At 35.3% G+C, this 18,249-nt stretch overlaps 1 protein-coding gene across 2 annotated transcripts in view; it reads left to right on the top strand.

Annotated features, from left to right (window-relative positions):
• Positions 1 to 18,249, top strand: part of DCDC1 (doublecortin domain containing 1) — a 376,416-nt gene that overhangs the window by 298,396 nt on the left and 59,771 nt on the right. The window lies entirely within an intron of this gene.

Raw genomic sequence — 18,249 nt, 5'->3', positions numbered from 1 at the left:
CTGACAATATAAACCCCCTAACAACAAAGATTTTTCATTTCGCAACATTTTGTTTGCTCTATATTATTCTGTTCATTAGACACTTTGATCCAAAAGCAATAGAAAGTAGGCAAAGGCATATAATGGTCAGTATATTTTGCTTAATGGGAAACACTTCTGATTATGTGTTCAGAAATTGGGCATATGTTGCTTCATACACTGTCATTCCCATTGTTGAATATTTACAAGGACCAGAGAATATTCAAAGCAAAGGCTTTTTTTTTATTTTGTTAAGTTCCATGTTTATGGCATTGTGTACAAAACGTACATAAAAGGCATTTTCTTATCTATTCCTGTTATATTAGAGAAGTTCATGCCCCGCTCTTAGCATTTTCCAACACAGCTGTAGAGTAGTTTAAAGCCTATTTTTTAAATAAGTGATGCTCAATTTGTCTTTGATGATCCGGATGATTCAGGTGAGATGGGAGCACGGTCGGGCCCTTATTTGCATAAAAATTAATCACAGAAAAATGTAAATTGATAAAATTTTGCCTGGCTTTTTCCCCCTATTTGAGAACCCGTGGATGGCTCCCAGAAGCAATCATCTCAGTATGGGGCCGCATTGGATGCTGTACAAATGATCACATTTGTGTTGAATACTCACTCATTTAAATGTCAGCACTGATGGGGCGGTACATCAGTAGAAAAAATGAAAAATAAATACACAGCAGCTGAAGACTATCAAATCTGTGGGCACTCTTTAGAGATATATGATCTAATGTGAAAAAATTGCAGATTAATTATCCTTTTTGCAAAATGGTAATTGTTTTAGTATTACACCAGAAAAAATCTGCAATTTATTTGGAATCAAACAAAAACCAGTAATGTTAAATACGTCATTACATCATTGTGTTTATTAGAAGCCTGCAATTAATTCCTAAGGCTCCTTTGGTCTTTAAAGCTGCATAAAATGAAACAAAAGAATGTTGCTATTAATTTTCAAACAAATGCTTATCTTTCAAATCAGTGTGGCTTGTGTGAAAAAGAGGGAAATGTTATGAAGTTTTGGTGGATATAAGTGTATTAACTTAATTTCATTGTGCTGCTGACACTTCTGATAATATAGTCACAGATCCATTGAAATTGTAATGTTTAAATCTGAAGGTTTTTGTTCAGTTGCAAGTAACTCTAACTCACCTTGAAAGACGTTGTGGAGAAGTGTCTTCTCAATAATAAATGCTTTAAGAAAACAGCAGCAATACTAATATGAGGGGAAATAGAAACTATTTGTAAGACCTGAAAAATAGAAATTATTTGCCCTTAGTGCACCAGTAGCGTGCATGAGTTTTTAGATGTGTAATTTGTGTCTGTTTGAAATTAAGAATTTAGGTTAGCTATCTTAAGGAAAATAATAAAATCCTAAAATTTTATTAAATTAAAACAGGTATAAACAATGCCATTCACACTCTAAAAGATGGGTAAAAGGCATTTATTATTATTTTTACTATAATTATTATCATTATTACAGCTTATATAATACATTTATCTTTGTTTCTGGGTACCTCTTCTTGGCTTCTGTGTTCTAGCTGCTTTGGTGTTCTCAGTGTATGGTTTCTGTGCAGCATTCTAACCCAGTTGGAGATTAGGGTTTTTTTTTTTTTGTTTTTTTTTTTTATTCTTTAACTTTAGAATAGATTTTAAATGGATCAAAATGTTGAACACATCTTCATTAGCCAGGGAGGACAAAGTTAACACATAGCCTTTCCACTCGCTGACTTACAAAACTCCTATTGAATTAATGCTGCGTTAACCAAAGTCTATCATGACAACACACTAAAAATATTTTGAGATGGTTGAAATCTACTGTTATTACCAGAGTTGGTTTTTAGTTAGCTTAGTGAACAGCCCTTAAAATTTAAACTGACACTTAGAGATCATGCCTGTTTTTGAAATTAAATATAAGTTGGCATATAATAAGAATATATTATTATAATCTTATGTGTGACTATGGGTCACATGCTGTTTATTAATAAGTTATGTAACAAAAACATCACATTTAACTCTGGAGCTCAGCCTTTCCAGAGTTCTGACTATAAGCCGGACCCTGTTCTGTTCCTCTACAAGTAATAATGTGCTTAATCTTTATAACAACCCTCTAAAGTAGGTATTCTTGTCCCCAAAATGACATGTCCAAGGTCACCCCGCTAGTCAGAGGTGAGGCTAAAATTCAATCCCAGGGGCCTAGTGTCAGACTTCTTGTTCTCAACCACGCTGCTCTGCTGACAAATTTCCAGTAGGCACTTCTAGGTGTGAGGTATGTTGCCAGGTGAAGTTCTGATAAAGAAAAGTACTTTATTTTCTTGAAATTAGAATTTTCTTTTTATAATTGAAGCTTGAATCTATTTTTATTTAGAGTACTCACGTGTTAGGTGACACATTTTCAAGTTTCATTTGATTGAGAACTTTATTTTTTTAATTTACCTTTTATATCATTTGCAGACTGAAAATTAAAGAGCTAGCTTCTTTGGCCACTGCAAAATGTCTCATGAACTGTCACCATTTTTCTGGACAATGCTGTCACTTTTGAGATGGGTCATTAAAGGCGCTAAAAGAAGTCCTGTCCAATTTGACAGAGTTGACTATTATCATAATCTTTGGGAAAGCCCATGTGTCCCCATTCATTTCTCTTACTCATTGGTTCACAGACAGCCATTATTTTCATTCATTTATTCATCCATCCATCCATCCATCCATCCATTTATTTAAATAAGCCTTTTCTTAAAATTTGCAGGGTTGGGATAAAAGCACAAATGGAGGCCCAGGCCCACCCTCTTTTCTTCACAGCCCCAGCTTTATCAAGCACCACAGTGGACCTCCAAAATACACAGGCAGCCACACCATCCCCCATGTCCAGTCTTTGCCCCTCCATGCCTGACCGAGCTGTCCCTTGGCTACCTTTCAGGACTAGGAGGCTGCACACCAGTGGTATGATCTTTCAGGATAGACAGGAGGGAAGGTTATTCCAGTCTCTGGACACAAGTTTAGGGCTGTTTGGCCAGAGAACCTAGAGGCCTCAGAAAATGGGTCTAGAGATGGGGAGATTGCACACAAATTTCAGGTGGGCACCTCCTTTTGGCTCCATGGACTCCTTGCCCACTTAGTGAAGCAGGAGGCCCAGGGAAGTGTCAGTGGCTGCCTAGGTCAGCAGTTGGTATTGTTATGCATTTTACAAATGTTTATTTGGTGTGTGCTCTATGCCAGATGCTGTTCTAAGCACTAATGATATACTGAAACAAAACAGAAAAAATCCTAATGAAACTTATAATCTCATAGATAATAGATACCATTTCTTGTACACTGAATTTCATGATAACCACAGTATGAAGCTATGGCAAATATAGGATTGTTTATATGTGTGTTTACTAAGAGTTTCCTTTGTATAAAGTTTTGAGAAGCTTAGAGACTATGGGAAATTGCTATTGCTTCTTCTCTCTCAGAGAAAACTTCTCAATTTTGCTGTGAAAGAACAGACAGAGGATCATCTCATATCCTGATTTTAACAGTTTGACTCAACAAACATTTATTGGGTGTCTTCTTTATGACAGTCACACTTGAACTGAAGTAATGCCCAAATTAGATCACTTTCTGGGCATTCAAGGCTTTTTATGTCTAAACATGGGATATTTTCCCATGTGAATTGTGTGATTTACTGTAAGGATCTGAATTTACTATGAGCTCTTCCTGTAAATAGCTGGACAAGTCTTCCTGAACCTCATTTCCCTCATTGAGAAATGATAGATTAGATAAATTAGCCCATAAACTCCTTTCAGATCCAAGAGAAGAATCATCTGGACCTAAAGACTGTTAAGTGAAAGTGTTCCCTACCCACCCTTGCTCACAACAATGAGAAAGAAAACATATGGGCAGGTGGGAGCGGGGAGAAGGGGATGGGTATATTCACACCTAATGGGTGCAGTACACACCGTCTGGGGGATGGACACACTTGAAGCTCTGACACGGGTGGGGAAAAGGCAATATATGTAACATAAACATTTGTACCCCCATTAGATGCTGAAATTAAAAAAAAAAAAAAAGATGTGTTGGACATTATCTTGGCATGTGGTCACTCAGTATTTCATTATACTTAGACGGTGGTTCAGAAGTGCATGATTTATGCAACTTCCCAAAATTATTTAAGTATGTCTTGATGAGTCAGCTAACCCTACTAATAAATACCTACCTGACTTTATTAATAATATTTTCATTATGATCTAATTTGGAAAGTAATTTGACATTAAGGCCCTTGAGAGATAGGTATTCCTCCAAGGTGACTTGCAGAGTGCATGCATCTTGGTTTGCTGCCCTCTCCTTCCTTGCCTTAGGTATTTCCTATAACTTATCTGTTGAGTTCTGGTGTTCTCTCTTAGATGATCTGTTTGAAGTGTGATGATCTACGATTTTGGTTCTTTGTGGATGTGGTTTGTACTAGATGCCTCTAATAAGGCATCTTGAAATCCCTCCTTTTAAAAATTTTTTATTTTATTTTAATTTTTATTTTCTTACTTTATTTTATTTTTTTGAGATGGAGTCTTGCTCTGGCACCCCAGGTAAAGTGCAGTGGCATCATCATAGCTCACGGCAACTTCAAACTCCTGGGCTCAAGCGATCCTCCTGCCTCAGCCTCCTGAGTAGCTGGGACTACAGGCACATGCCACATCACCTGGCTAATTTTTCTATTTTTAGTAGAGACAGGATCTCGCTCTTGCCCAGGCTGGTCTCGAAATTCTGAGTTCAAGTGTTCCTCCCACCTTGACCTCCCACAGTGCTAGGATTACATATGTGAGTCACTGTGCCCAGCGCGTTTTATTTTTGTTTTTTTTAAGACTTGTCAAGTGCAGTAGTAAGAGGGGAAGAAAGAGCAAAACAAGGAGTTCCATCTGAAACTGATTATGAACAGTCAATTGAGATAACTCATTACCTTTGAACCAGACTTGAAGCCCCTCTTCACAAAATTTCTTATGTCAACAGCAGAGTAAAGGTTAATGGGGACAGTTATGTAGTTCAGAGTTTGGAGGCTCTAAAATTAGAGTTTCCATCTCTATGTATGAAAGTAATTCAATCCCTATGATCTTTTAAAATACAAGTATAATCAAGTGCCTACATACATATATGTTAAGTGAAATAAGCCAGGCACAGAAACACAAATATTGCATGTTCTCACCCACATATGGGAGCTAAAAAAGTTGATCTCGTGGAGGTAAAAAGTAGAATGATAAATACCAGAGACTGGGAAAGGGGTGTATATGGGGAACAGGGGTGGAATGAAGAGAGGTTGGTTAATTGATACAAACATACAGTTAAATAGAAGGAAGAAGTTCTAATGTTTGATACAGAGTAAGGTGACTATAGTTAACAATAATATATTGTATATTTCAAAATAGCTAGAAGGGGAGACTTGAAATGTTGCCAACACATAGAAATGATAAATAAAATATCACATATGCCCCATAAATATGTACACATATTATGTATCAATAAACATTTTTAAAGTTCATAAAAATATACCATAAATTACTTAATTAAATCCTTACTATTAAATATCTAAGTTTTACAACTGAAATGGATATAATTGTTCAAAAAGCTTTTTCTTCCTCAATATTAATATTTAGGAGATCTCCTTTAGGCTAGGCATTTAGAACTATAATTGCTAAATCAAAGAATATTAACATTTAAAATTATCGATGCTTATTGCCATATTATTTTCTAAAGTGGTGATGCTGATTAGAATTCTTTTTTTTTTTTTTGTAAAATAAGTCATTAGGCCCCTATCTATGGTTTTGACTATACTGTTTAAAATTACTTACCTCTGATTTGTGAAGTGAAAATAAAAAGTTCTCTAAAAGTTATATGGGTAGTCACATCAATCATGGGTGGTTTACTTACTCTTACACAGCTCTGAAGACTTACTGTGACCTCAGCCCCATCTGGATAAGGTGCTTTTGCACCGTGGCTGTTGTTAACCAGCATCACTAAAGACTTAACCAACAACTGTTTGATTAGTTTCTCTTCCCCTTACTAAACTACAAGGTCTGTGAGGACAGAAATTTTTACCATCTTGCACATGGTTATATCCCAGAGTCTAGCACTGTATCTAAAACACAATAGATATTGGAGACACTGAATAAATATTTCCTTTTTTGCATCATCCTTTTTTATTGATGCATAATATTTGTACATATTTATGGAGTATATGTGATATTTTGATACATGCATAGAATGTATAATAATAAAGTCGGGGTATTTGGGGTATGCATCATTTTGAGTATTTATCATTTCTATGTGTTGGGAACATTTCAAGTCCTCTTTTCTAGCTATTTTGAAATATACAATACATTGTTGTCAGTAATTGTCATCCTACTCTGCTTTCCAGCATTAGAATTATTCCTTCAATCTAACTGTATGTTTGTACCCATTAACCAACCCTGCCCACCACCCATAAACTCTTCCCAGCGTCTGCTATCTACTCTCTTCCTCTGTGAGGTCAGCTTTTTTTTTTTTTTTAGCTTTTTTAGCTCCCACATGTGAGTGAGAACATGTGATATTTGTCTTTCTGTGCTTGGCTTATTCCATTTAGATAATGACCTCCAATTCCATTCATGTTGCTGCAAATGACAGGATTTCATTCTTCTTATGGGCAAATAATATTCCATTGTGTATATATACCATATTTTCTTTATCCATTCTCTGTTGGGCACATAAGTTGATTCCCTATCTTTGCTGTTGTGAATAGTGCTGCAATAGATTTGAGTGCAGGTATTCCTTTGATATACTGATTTCTTTTCCTTTGGACAAATGCCCAGCAGTGGTATTGTTGGATTGTATGGTAGTTCTATTTTCACTTTGTTGAGAAATCTACATAATGTTTTCCATACTGTCTGTACTAATTTACATTTCCACAGAGTTCCCTTTTTTGTGCATCTTTACCAACATCTATTATTTTTTGTCTTTTTAATAATAGCCATTCTAACTTGGGTAAGATGATATATCATTATGGTTTTCATTATTTCCCTGATGATCAATGAAGCTGAGTATTTTTTAATATACCTGTTGGTCATATATATGTCTTCTTTTGAGAAATGTCTATTAATATTCTTTGCCCACTTTTTAAAAGGATTATTTGATTTTTTACTGTTGAATTGTTTGGATTCCTTGTATATTCTGGATCTTAGTCCCTTGTTTGATGAATAGTTTGCAAATATTTTCTCCCATTCAACACATTGTCTCTTCACTCTGTAAATTGTCTTCTTTGCTGTGCAGAAGGTTTTTAATTGAATTTAGTCCCATTTGTCTATTTTTGTTTTCATTGACTGTGCTTTTTTTTTTTTTTTTAATTATACTGTGCCTTTGAGTTCTTAGCTATAAAATCTTTGCCTAGGCCAATCCCCTGAAGTGTTTCTCATGTTTTCTTCTTGTAGTTTTATAGTTTCAGGTTTTATGTTTAAGTCAAATCACTCTTGAGTTGATTTTATATGTGGTGAGAGAGAGGGATCTAGTTTCGGTCTTGTGCATGTGGATATCCAATTTTCCCAGCACCATTTATTAAAGAGGGTGTCCTTTCCAAATGTATGTTCTTGGAGCCTTTGTCAAAAATAAGTTGGCTGTAAATATGTAGATTTACTTCTGGATTCTCTGTTTTATTTCATTGGTCTATGTGTCTGTTTTTATACCAATACCATTCTGTTTTTGTTAAAACAGACTTGTAATATATTTTGAAGTTAGGTAGTATGATGCCACTAGATTTGTACTTTTTGTTTAAGATTGCTTGGGCTATTTGGGCTCTTTTTTGGTTCCATTTGAATTTTAGTATTGCTTTTTCTATTTCTGTGAAAATAACATTGGTATTTTGATAGGGATTGCATTAAATCTGCAGATTTCTTTGGGAAGTATCTTCATCTTAATGATAATAATTTTCTTGCCCATAAGCATGAGATCTCTTTCTGTTTGTTTGTGTCCCCTTTAATTTCTTTCATCAGTGTTTTGTAGTTTCCCTTGTAAAGGTCATTCACTGCCTTGGTTGAATTTATTCCTAGGTATTTAATATTTTTGGTAGCTATTGTAAATGCAATTGCCTTCTTGATTTCTTTCTCAGCTAGTTTATTATTGGTGTATAGAAATGCTACTGATTTTTGTATGTTGATTTTGTATCCTATAAAGTACTGACTTTATTTTTCAGATCTAAGTTGTTTTATGATTGTTTTGGATATACTTTTTTCCTTTCTTTTTCTTTTATTTTTATCTTTGTAGTTTGGTGGTTTTCTGTAGTGGTAACATTTGAGTCCTTTCTCTTCCTTATTTGTGTGTTTTTTCTACCAGTGGGCTTTATATTTAATGTGCTATTATGATGGTAGATATCATCCTTTTGTTTCCAGGCATAGGACTCCTTTAAGCATTTCTTGAAGGGCTGGTCTAGTGGTGATAAATTCCCTCAGCTTTTGCTTGTCTGGGAAAGACTTTGTTTCTTCTTCATTTATGAAGGATAACTTTTCTGGGTATAGTATCCTTGGCCAGCAGCTTTTTTTTCTTTCAGCACTTTCATCCTCTTCTCTCCTGGCCTGTAAGGTTTTTGCTGAGAAACCTGCTGTTAGTCTTATGAGGGTTCCCTTACAAGTGACTGGACACTTTTCTCTTGCTATTTTAAAAATATTCTCTTTGTCTTTGACTTTTGACAATTTGACTATAATGTGCCATGGAGAAGACCTTTTTGAATTGTAGCTATTTGAGGATCTCTGAGCTTCTTATATCTAGATGTCTAAATCTCTTGCTAGACTTGGGAAGTTTTCAGCTATTATTTCATTCAATAGGTTTTCTATCCCTTTGTGGGTTTTTTTTTTTCTTTTTTTTTTTCTTTTTTGCCTCTGGAACACCAAATACAAAAATTTATATATTTGGTTATTTTATAGTGTCTCATATATCACATAGTCTTTGTTTATTCTTTTTTTTTTTTTTTTTGTCTGTTATTTCAAAAGACTTGTCTTTAAGTTTAGAAATTGTTTCTTCTGGTTCATCTAGTCTACTGTTGAAGCTCTCAAATGTATTTTTCAAATTTATTTCATCAAATTCTTCAGTTTTAAGATTTCTGTTTGGTATGGTATGTACACTGGGCCTCAAGAATGGTACTGACATAATGATTTTGGGTGACTCTCACTCATGTCAGACACAGGACAAGCTCAGGGCTCTGGACTTTGGATGGTTAATTGCCTATCCTTGGGGTTGAGCTGTGTGTATATAACCATGTGTTGGTTTTCTCCTATACATGTTCTGATGATAGCAACACCTCTGCTCTATAGCACCCTTGAGTGGGGCATGGCAGGAGATTTACTTTATCCTGTGCAATTCTCCACTAGCTTCCAAGGCAGTCACCCACCCTGTCTGCAGGCTCTCAACCACTTGTCTGTTTGGCAGTCCTCTGAGGGTGGCCACACCTACACCTATCTTTTCTGAGGGCTTTAGAGATTACTTCTCTGAAATCTTAATATGCCATTTGGATCTATGTCCTCTCTTGCCTGTGATCGATGTGACACGTTCTCCTGTTGATCTTAAGCCATACAGAAGGAAGGATGAACATTCTTTGTGCAAATGAGACTGATCATTTCACTCTGCCCACTGGCCCCTCATCTATCCTTCCCATTGGTGGTAAGGGTGAGGGTGTGGTTAACATTAGAAAAAATCATATTCTAGAATGCAATGATTGTAGCTGATAGAGTTCAAAAAAATATATGATTGGACTTGTGTTGGTCTGATTATGCTATAAAATTCCCAAAAATAAATTTAACATGATCAGAAAAGAAATTATCATTTACATTTTCCAACATACTCTGGGTAAGACTTGCATTTGGTCATCACCAGTGGAGCCCAGTAATGACACTTGAGGGAGTCATTGCAAGCTGGCATTCATGGCTGGCATGATGGATGAAACAGTGTCATGAGTAATCATGTAGAAAGCATTGCATCATGGTATAAGGAACTACAGTGGCAAGAAAGTTTATGCTGTATCAATACAAATAACTTCCAATAGCCATAGCACTGGGACTTCCTAAAGGGAGGAAAGAGAGTGATATGAAATTAGCCAATAAATCCACATCTGATGATAAAGAACACAAAGAGATGGTTCCTGAACCTGAGATGGGGTCTGGGCCCTATGAAGAATCTTCATATGCACCAACTGAGCAATAAGCAAATGTGTAAGTATCTCTTCCCTATCCATTATGCCAAATCTTTATCAATAAATCACTATGCCTTGTGTGGGCCTATAAATTTTGTAATATATTATAAAATTACATTTTTTACATAGACAAGTCCCCCACCAAAACTATTTTTGCAGAACACTATGCACGTTAGGCGTGGCTCTGGAGATTTTAAAAAAACCTCCATCTTTTTAATGCCAATATTTCTGAATAGCTAACACTCATTGCCTCCAAGAGCATTTCTTGAAGAACTTACAGAAGGTGGTCACTGGTTAAACAGTGGGTGAACATTAGAGGAAGGAAGGAAGGAAAAGATAGGAAAGGAGTTGATAAAAACAACTATAAGAATTAGCAGAAAGATGAGTGGCAGAAACATGTGAAAATTGCCCAGAGGTAGGTAGCAGAAAAAGCAGTGAAACGTTCAGAGGAAACACAGTAAAAGGTAATAGACTGGGGCAATGGAAAGATTATACTGGAAAGTGTATAGGACAAGCTGCTGTGACAAAGAGACTCCAAAACATTTAGGCTTACACAGAAGCTCATGATAGTTTACAGATAGCTAGTGCTATGGAGCTGGTAGGTGGCTCTGCCATTCTTATCATGAGGCTTCCCCCCACCCCCCGCCCCCCCGAATCTAAAGTAGCTAGTCCAGGCCGGGCGCGGTGGCTCACGCCTGTAATCCTAGCACTCTGGGAGGCCAAGGTGGGCGGATCCTTTGAGCTCAGGAGTTCAAGAGACCAGCCTGAGCAAGAGAGAGATCCCATCTCTACAAAAAATAGAAAGAAATGATCTGGACAGCTAAAATTATATATATAGAAAAAAAAATTAGCCGGGCATGGTGGCGCATGCCTATAGTCCCAGCTACTCGGAGGCTGAGGCAGAAGGATTGCTTGAGCCCGGGAGTTTGAGGTTGCTGTGAGCTAGGCTGACGCCATGGCACTCTAGCCGGGGCAACAGAGCAAGACTCTGTCTCAAACAAAAAAAAATAAAAATAAAAAAAAATAAAGTAGCTAGTCCAGCTCTTGCCATTTCCCAGCTGGTGGGATGGAGCAAAGGAGCCAGGGGAGTACATGTCCAGTTATCTTAAGGGTAAGATCTGTGAGTGGTGCACATCGTATCCACTCACAATCCATTTGGCTGGAACTTTGATACATGGCTACATTTAAATGCAAAGAAATCTTGTATTAGCTGGATAGCCATGTGCCCAGCTGAATAAGAAGGGAAAATTGATTTAGGGAGTAAGTATTCCTTTATGATATGAATAGAGGCAATCAACACGTTCAGCAAAATTAGTTGATATAACTGAGACTAGGAAATGAACAGCTGTAGATATGAATCATTCTCTCTTCTAGCTATAACTCTGTGTCTTTACTCAAAGAATCATGGTTTGGCATTATTATATAATATCAAGAGATTGTATTCTTCCTTGGTCTCTTGAAATGGCACCTCTTTTCTTCCCTTTCACTATCCCAAACTCTTTATTCTCCATGTATACAAAATTCATGCATCCTTCAAGAATTCTCTTCCACCATTGCTTCTTTCTATAATATAAAGCTTATATTATTTTCTTGTCTTTCAGACTACCTGTTATAACTCTTGTTGAAAGTGCCATTTCTTTTTATCAGTTACGTTTCTTCTGGTATTGTGTTCAAAAATTTTCCCAGGCACATAATCTTTGCTTCTTCCTGAAATGTTGTAACTTTCCTAAGGACAGAAGGACTTCTTTTGGATTCCCTGTGATGTCTTGCTTAGTGCTGAGGAGAGAGAGCAGATGCTCATTAGACGGTATTCACTTCCTTTACTTGTGTGAAAATAGATATGGAAACTTCAGGGAGTTTATACACCAAAGATATGAGATATCAAAGCTAACCTATCAAGCCCAGATAGGTGATAAAATGCAACAGATTCAAGAATTCAAAGATCTCATGGGGTTCCATCATCAGCAGGTATTGTTGAAGAAGCATGGTTTTTTGTTTACAAATCTTGCAGTTGGCAGAGATTTTACTGTAGTTGGAAAGAGTGTTTTGCTTTTACACCAAGTATGAGACTCTCTGACTATGGGAGATAATGATAGGTTTTTAGTGCTGAATATAGATTACTCCTATGTATCTAGAATCTAAATAACCAGGAAGCTCAAGCAACCTAGCAAAACAAAACAAAATAGAGCAGGTAAAAAGCTTATTGTAAAAAGCAAACTTCCAAGAGATGTCAGGATTGGCTTTATATCCGTCTGTATATCCATCTATTTTTCTAGACTAAATACATATGTACTGCTTGCAATTATCATTAATGTATCATAGGTTTCCACCATATTTCATAATTAGTCTTTTAAAAAATAACTTTATATTCTGTTAAGGGGCTTAATGATCTTCAATTGATATGGATATAATATAAAATTATGGAAATTATGATGGAATAAATATTCTTTTCAGTGTCATCATTGAAATGATTTCTTATTCTTATAAATTCCTTGTTATGAAAGATGGATCATGATCATAGTGTTCTTGCTCTTAATCCTTAATTAACATCAAAATCCAATCTGTGTTTTAAGTAATTTGCTAGTTATAAGAATAATGGAAAGAGATGGGGCAAAAAGGGATTCCCCAGGCAGATGAAAAAATTTCAACTGTATTTATTAGTTTGTACAAAATATTCCAAAAATAAAGTAGAATAATATTTAATTTGCAAAAATTACTTGATCTTTTTAAATTTTGGCTTGCAAATTAATAATGCTGTAGTCTTCAGTGTCTTATTTCTGCTGGAGTAAAGTTATTTAAAATTAAAATCTTAAAAATAATTATTTTCATAAACTATTAAATTTGCCTTTAATATAATGGTACTGATAAAAGACTAGGAAGTAATACTTGATGTATTCAAAGTGTCCAGCTATGCAGTTAATCTTTTAACCCTTATACAGTATTTAAGCTCAGCTTGTGCATGTAGAATAGTTATCAATTTTGAATTATTTCTTCCCTGTCTAGAGCACTAAAACCTTAAAAAGCTTTCCAGTAGTCTAATCCATAGGATTTTGTTGGGTTATTACCAAGTCCCATCAAAGTAAGTCATTGTTATTATTACTATTATTTTTATGATCTGTATATTTCTTTCTCTTATCCTTTTCTTTTTTTCAGAGATGAGGTACTTAAAGTCAGTCTTATAAACTAAATTCTATCAAAATCATTGTACGAAATATATTATTGTCCTGTATAAATAACATGCTGTTCACTGTTTTTGAGGAACCATGAAATTTTAAATAAATTAAATATGAATTCTAAGTGGTAGTATCTTGTGGGATGGATATTCCTAAAAAGTAAAAAGTGATCAGCTAAATAAATAAATAGGTCCTAGTGGGAAGCAAAAAGTTCAGAGTTTCTTTGACCCTTATGGGATGTGAATGTGATCATTTTTACATGTATATTTGTTAAACACTGCTGATTTGAATTGGAGTTTGCTGGAGTACCTATTATTTACTGTACCAGATCCAAATTATATATTGTATCATTTTATTACTGTGTTCATTACTTTGTTAGAAACAATATAATTTTGTCCTGATAGAATATGAAAATGACTATTCAACTATTTCTTTTCAACTTGGACACATTTAGTTAGGTTTTTATTTCATTATTGATTTCCAAGAGCACCAAATAATATCTTTCTGTCACAGTGTGTACAGTCTTGCACCAGTTTTCATAGTCTTCCACAATGTCATAGTGCCATCAAAGGCACTGGACTCCAAAAACTATCTAAAGTATTTTTGTTTTCTATTACTTTAAAAGACTAATTGAATAGAACATTCTGGTGGAACTCAATTAATCAAATTGAAATTGATATAATAAATTCTGGACTTAGCTTTTGAGAGAGGAGGTATCTGTCAACCAAAATATTGAAGAACAACCCTAATTTTGTTCTTTTAGGTTCAGATAAATCTGGGAGAGTATTATAACTTTGGTAACACTATCCCATAGGAATAGATACTCATAAACAAAATTTTACCTTTAAAGGAAAGGCAAAGTTAATAAAGACACCAATTTAAATAAATAACATTCTCTTTGAACCTTATTTGGCTGCTTTGTGAGGTGTGGAGTGTGTATATGTGTGCGTTTTCAAGCAGGTCCTTCCAAAGCCTGAGATGTATTGTTTTATATAATGTTTTGTTAGAAATACCAATTGTTCAAGAACACCACACTGAAGAGAAAAATGGAAAATATTAGAGTTCTCCAGGGATTAAAAAAAAAAAAAAAAAAGGCTGCCTGCAAGCATTGCATGAATCACTGTCTCCACCTAGTGCTAGCTTTTAAGAATTAGGATTCCAGAGACCTAACTGATTCTGTAAAGTTCTAATTTATGTTATGCACATGTACTGTCATTATAGCTAGGCTTGCTAGTGTCATTACAGTTAAGGGTCTGTCAGCTCTTCATTTATAAAGCAGAATATTAAGAGGTCTATTGCTTTTACATAAAATCTCATGCTGTGCCAGAACTGTGCAGTCTAATGGCCTTTGCTCTATATGAATGTTTATTAACAGTGTAAGTTGAACTTGACCAGCTCATTTTAAAGGCACCCTGATGGGCTGAAGTTATATAGGCACTGCAACCAGAGGATGAAAATCTTTAGAAGTAAACTAAAAGGTGTTTTATATCCATACATGTATGCTTATGGAAGTTATAACTACACTACATACATATAGTTGTTTTATTTTTGAATCTTTACACTTAAAGATTAAATCTTGTCTCCAACACCCCATTTCTTGGCCAAGAGATCATTTAGATTGAACTTAGACCATTTTATGGCAAGGTACCCTACCTGAGAGTATGGTCAGCTAAAGATTCAGGTTGTCCCCCACCCCTGTCTTTTGACGTTTTAATTCTAGTTTCCTAGTAAACAATAGCCTGGAGAAAAGTTTGTATGCTAAGGTTTTGTTGGGAGGTGCAATCCCATGTCAGCAAAAGTGAAAGAAAGATGAAAGTAGGGCAGGGAAGGCAGGAAATGAAGTACTAGGTGGAGTGTTATGGATTTGGCCATAGCTTCAAAAGTAAACTCACTTGGACACCTTTCATCCAGGCTTTTAGAACTCACATATCTTGGTGAGGAAGGGAAAGGGATGTATTTACTGATTCCTCTTGTCTCTGAGTTCTAATTAGTCAAAATTTTCCCCAGGAGAAATTGACTTGCCCTCACCTCTGGGTTATGTTACTGATCTCTCCAGGACCTTTTAGAAAATCACTGGTGAAGCCAGAGCTCATGCCCCATGGGGCAGTCTTTCTTCTAAGCCCTGAAGTGGACTAGCTAGCCTGAGAAACAGAACCACTACAACTCCTGATTCAGTGAGTATGAAGGAGGCTGTGCCAAGGCCTGGCCCTCTCTCTGGAAGTGGATGAGAGAGTTGGTGCTGGTAGAAGATGCAGTGGCCACAGTAATGGCCAAGGATCTCCACTGAGCATGTGAATAGGGAGGTGGATGGGATGAGTAAATTTGGAGAGGCACATATACTTCCTATGCATAGAATCACTTGAATGTGTAAACTACAAATACCAAAGGTTGGTTACAAAAATACCATGAATGTTAGTACCATTAAGGATGTGATTTTTCCAAAAGAGTGAGCAACACTAAAAAATCAAACAGATCTTCCCTGCTTGAGGTATTGGAGGGAGTTGAATTCCTAGAAAATTCATTGTGTATTAGAATTGTGCAAAAATCCTGTGTGTTTTTTTTTAAAATATAGTTTGGTTTTAGACTCAGATAAATAAATTTTTACCTCCATGAATGCTTAGAGGGAATTCTGAAAGTCTGTGTGATGCATGATAAACTTTCCCATACTTTGAAGAAGGATATTTGACATTTTTGCTACCCAGTCAGCTAAATGACAGTAGTGTCCTCTAATCATTGTGACAACCAAAAAGTCCTCAAATTCTCAAAATACTCCCTAATATATCCATACTGTCTCCCACCCTCATTGTGTTCTGTTGATTTATAATGATTTCATTCATGTGGAAACACATAAAAAGTAGTTGGAGAGGAATACATTGTGTGTTTTTCTTTAACCACTGTTCAACTGTTGAGTTATAGGTTTTGAATAGGTAAAGAATTGGACTTAACCAGTGTTGGTTTATATTTTTTTCCAAATGTACACAAAGAAGGAAGAGGGGGCAATGGGTTGAGGACGAGAGCAAAAGACAATGCTGGACCTTGGATCTTAGCTGAGTACAAAGCGAATAGTTGACCTGGTTATGGAGTATGAAAAGGTGATAGAAGCAATGGCTTGGAGTTGAGGAATTAGAGTAGAGAAACATAAATACATGAACTAGAAAAAAGGAAGGCAGTGGCGAGAGGGTGGGATTCTTGAAATTGTGATTTTACATTTAACTGTTATGACCAGTTTGAGATTGTGTCCTTGGAAACAGTAGGCTGATATGAAAAGGGGTTAAGATCATTGGAGGCACTGAGAGGTCAGGATGGATTATCTACTTAGATATGGAAAAGATGTTGAATGATGATAGGAACAGAGGAGGAGAGAACAAAAGTAAGCCAGAATGGTAAACTCTTCAATAAATGAGAAGGGAGGATACAGGAGAACTGATATGAATGCAACAGGAAAGTGTAGTAGGTTTTAGTATCTATTGATATGTGTTTCAAAGCAACTGGGGATCTTTGGAAGTGAAAGAAGTCACAATAATCTAGAAGTTATTATAAGAAGGAAGAAAGTGATATTTTACACCTCTGGGCCCAGATGGTTTTGAATATTTTGTATAGCATGGAAATGATGCCCCATGCCCCACAAAGTTATGTGAGCAGGAGCATGTTTCCTATTTTCTATTTCAAATCTGTGAAATAGATTTCTTTTTTCACCCAGAAATTCACATTTATTCATTAGAATTTTTGTATTTATTAACATATACATATATAATATCCTATTACTTTTAATCTTTGCTATGTTAAATATTTAGCTCAATTTTCCTATTTGGTTTCTGTTGTATTTTTATTAATCTAGATTTATTTGCAAGAGATTTACTGTTATGTTTTTTATTTCAAAAACATTTCTTTGAAACATTCTACTGAGGTTCTATTTCCTAAATTATTTCTATTTGAATCTTTATTATTTCTCTTCTACCTGTTTTCCACAGGACAATTTTATATGAGTATTGTCTTGAAAGTATTCAGCCATTGTTAATACAGTGAGAATGTTACCTAGCTGGATGCTTTCTGGACAGCCCTTGTATTTTATTTTATTATTTTTTTTTGAGACAGAGTCTCACTTTGTTGCCCGGGCTAGAGTGAGTGCCGTGGCGTCAGCCTAGCTCACAGCAACCTCAAACTCCTGGGCTTAAGGGATCCTACTGCCTCGGCCTCCCAGAGTGCTAGGATTACAGGCGTGAGCCACTGCGCCCGGCCAGCCCTTGTATTTTAAAATAAATTATTGAGTTGAATGCTTTCTGAATTTCCCTTCTCTAATTAGCTCTTAATAAATTAGCATTATTTAATATTATAAATTTACTTTTGAATATACCTCTAGATGTATCCTGTAAGTTTTCAAGTATGTTATTTTCATTGCTTATGAAATGCCTATTTATCACATTATTTTTCCCCTATTTGCTATAATAGAATTTTGGGAGAGAAAATGTGTGTTTATTTAATTATGTGGTTGAAATTATAATATTTAAACTTTCATTTATATCTAATTTTATTCTATCATTTGCCACAATATGTGGTTTATTCAGTTTTTATTTTAAAATTGTGTTAAAATTTATTTTGTGAATATGTGGCAAATATTACAAATATTCCACAAATTGTTATGAAAGGTATATTTTCTGTTAGCATGCTACAATGTGTATAAATATTCATAATTGGTCACACTTACATGTATTGGTTATGGTAGTCATATGTTTTATGTCCGTGTTTATTACTTAAAAAAAATTGCCTGATAGTTTGTAATGTATTGGTCGTGTAATAATGTCTCCCACAATAATTGTATGTCAGTTTCTCTTTGAACATCTAAAGTTTTGCTTGATTTTTTTACATTAATATTGT

This window comes from Eulemur rufifrons, chromosome 6 (assembly GCF_041146395.1).
Source record: "Eulemur rufifrons isolate Redbay chromosome 6, OSU_ERuf_1, whole genome shotgun sequence".
Classification (NCBI taxonomy): domain Eukaryota; kingdom Metazoa; phylum Chordata; class Mammalia; order Primates; family Lemuridae; genus Eulemur; species Eulemur rufifrons.
This window is presented reverse-complemented; position numbering and strand designations above follow the sequence as displayed.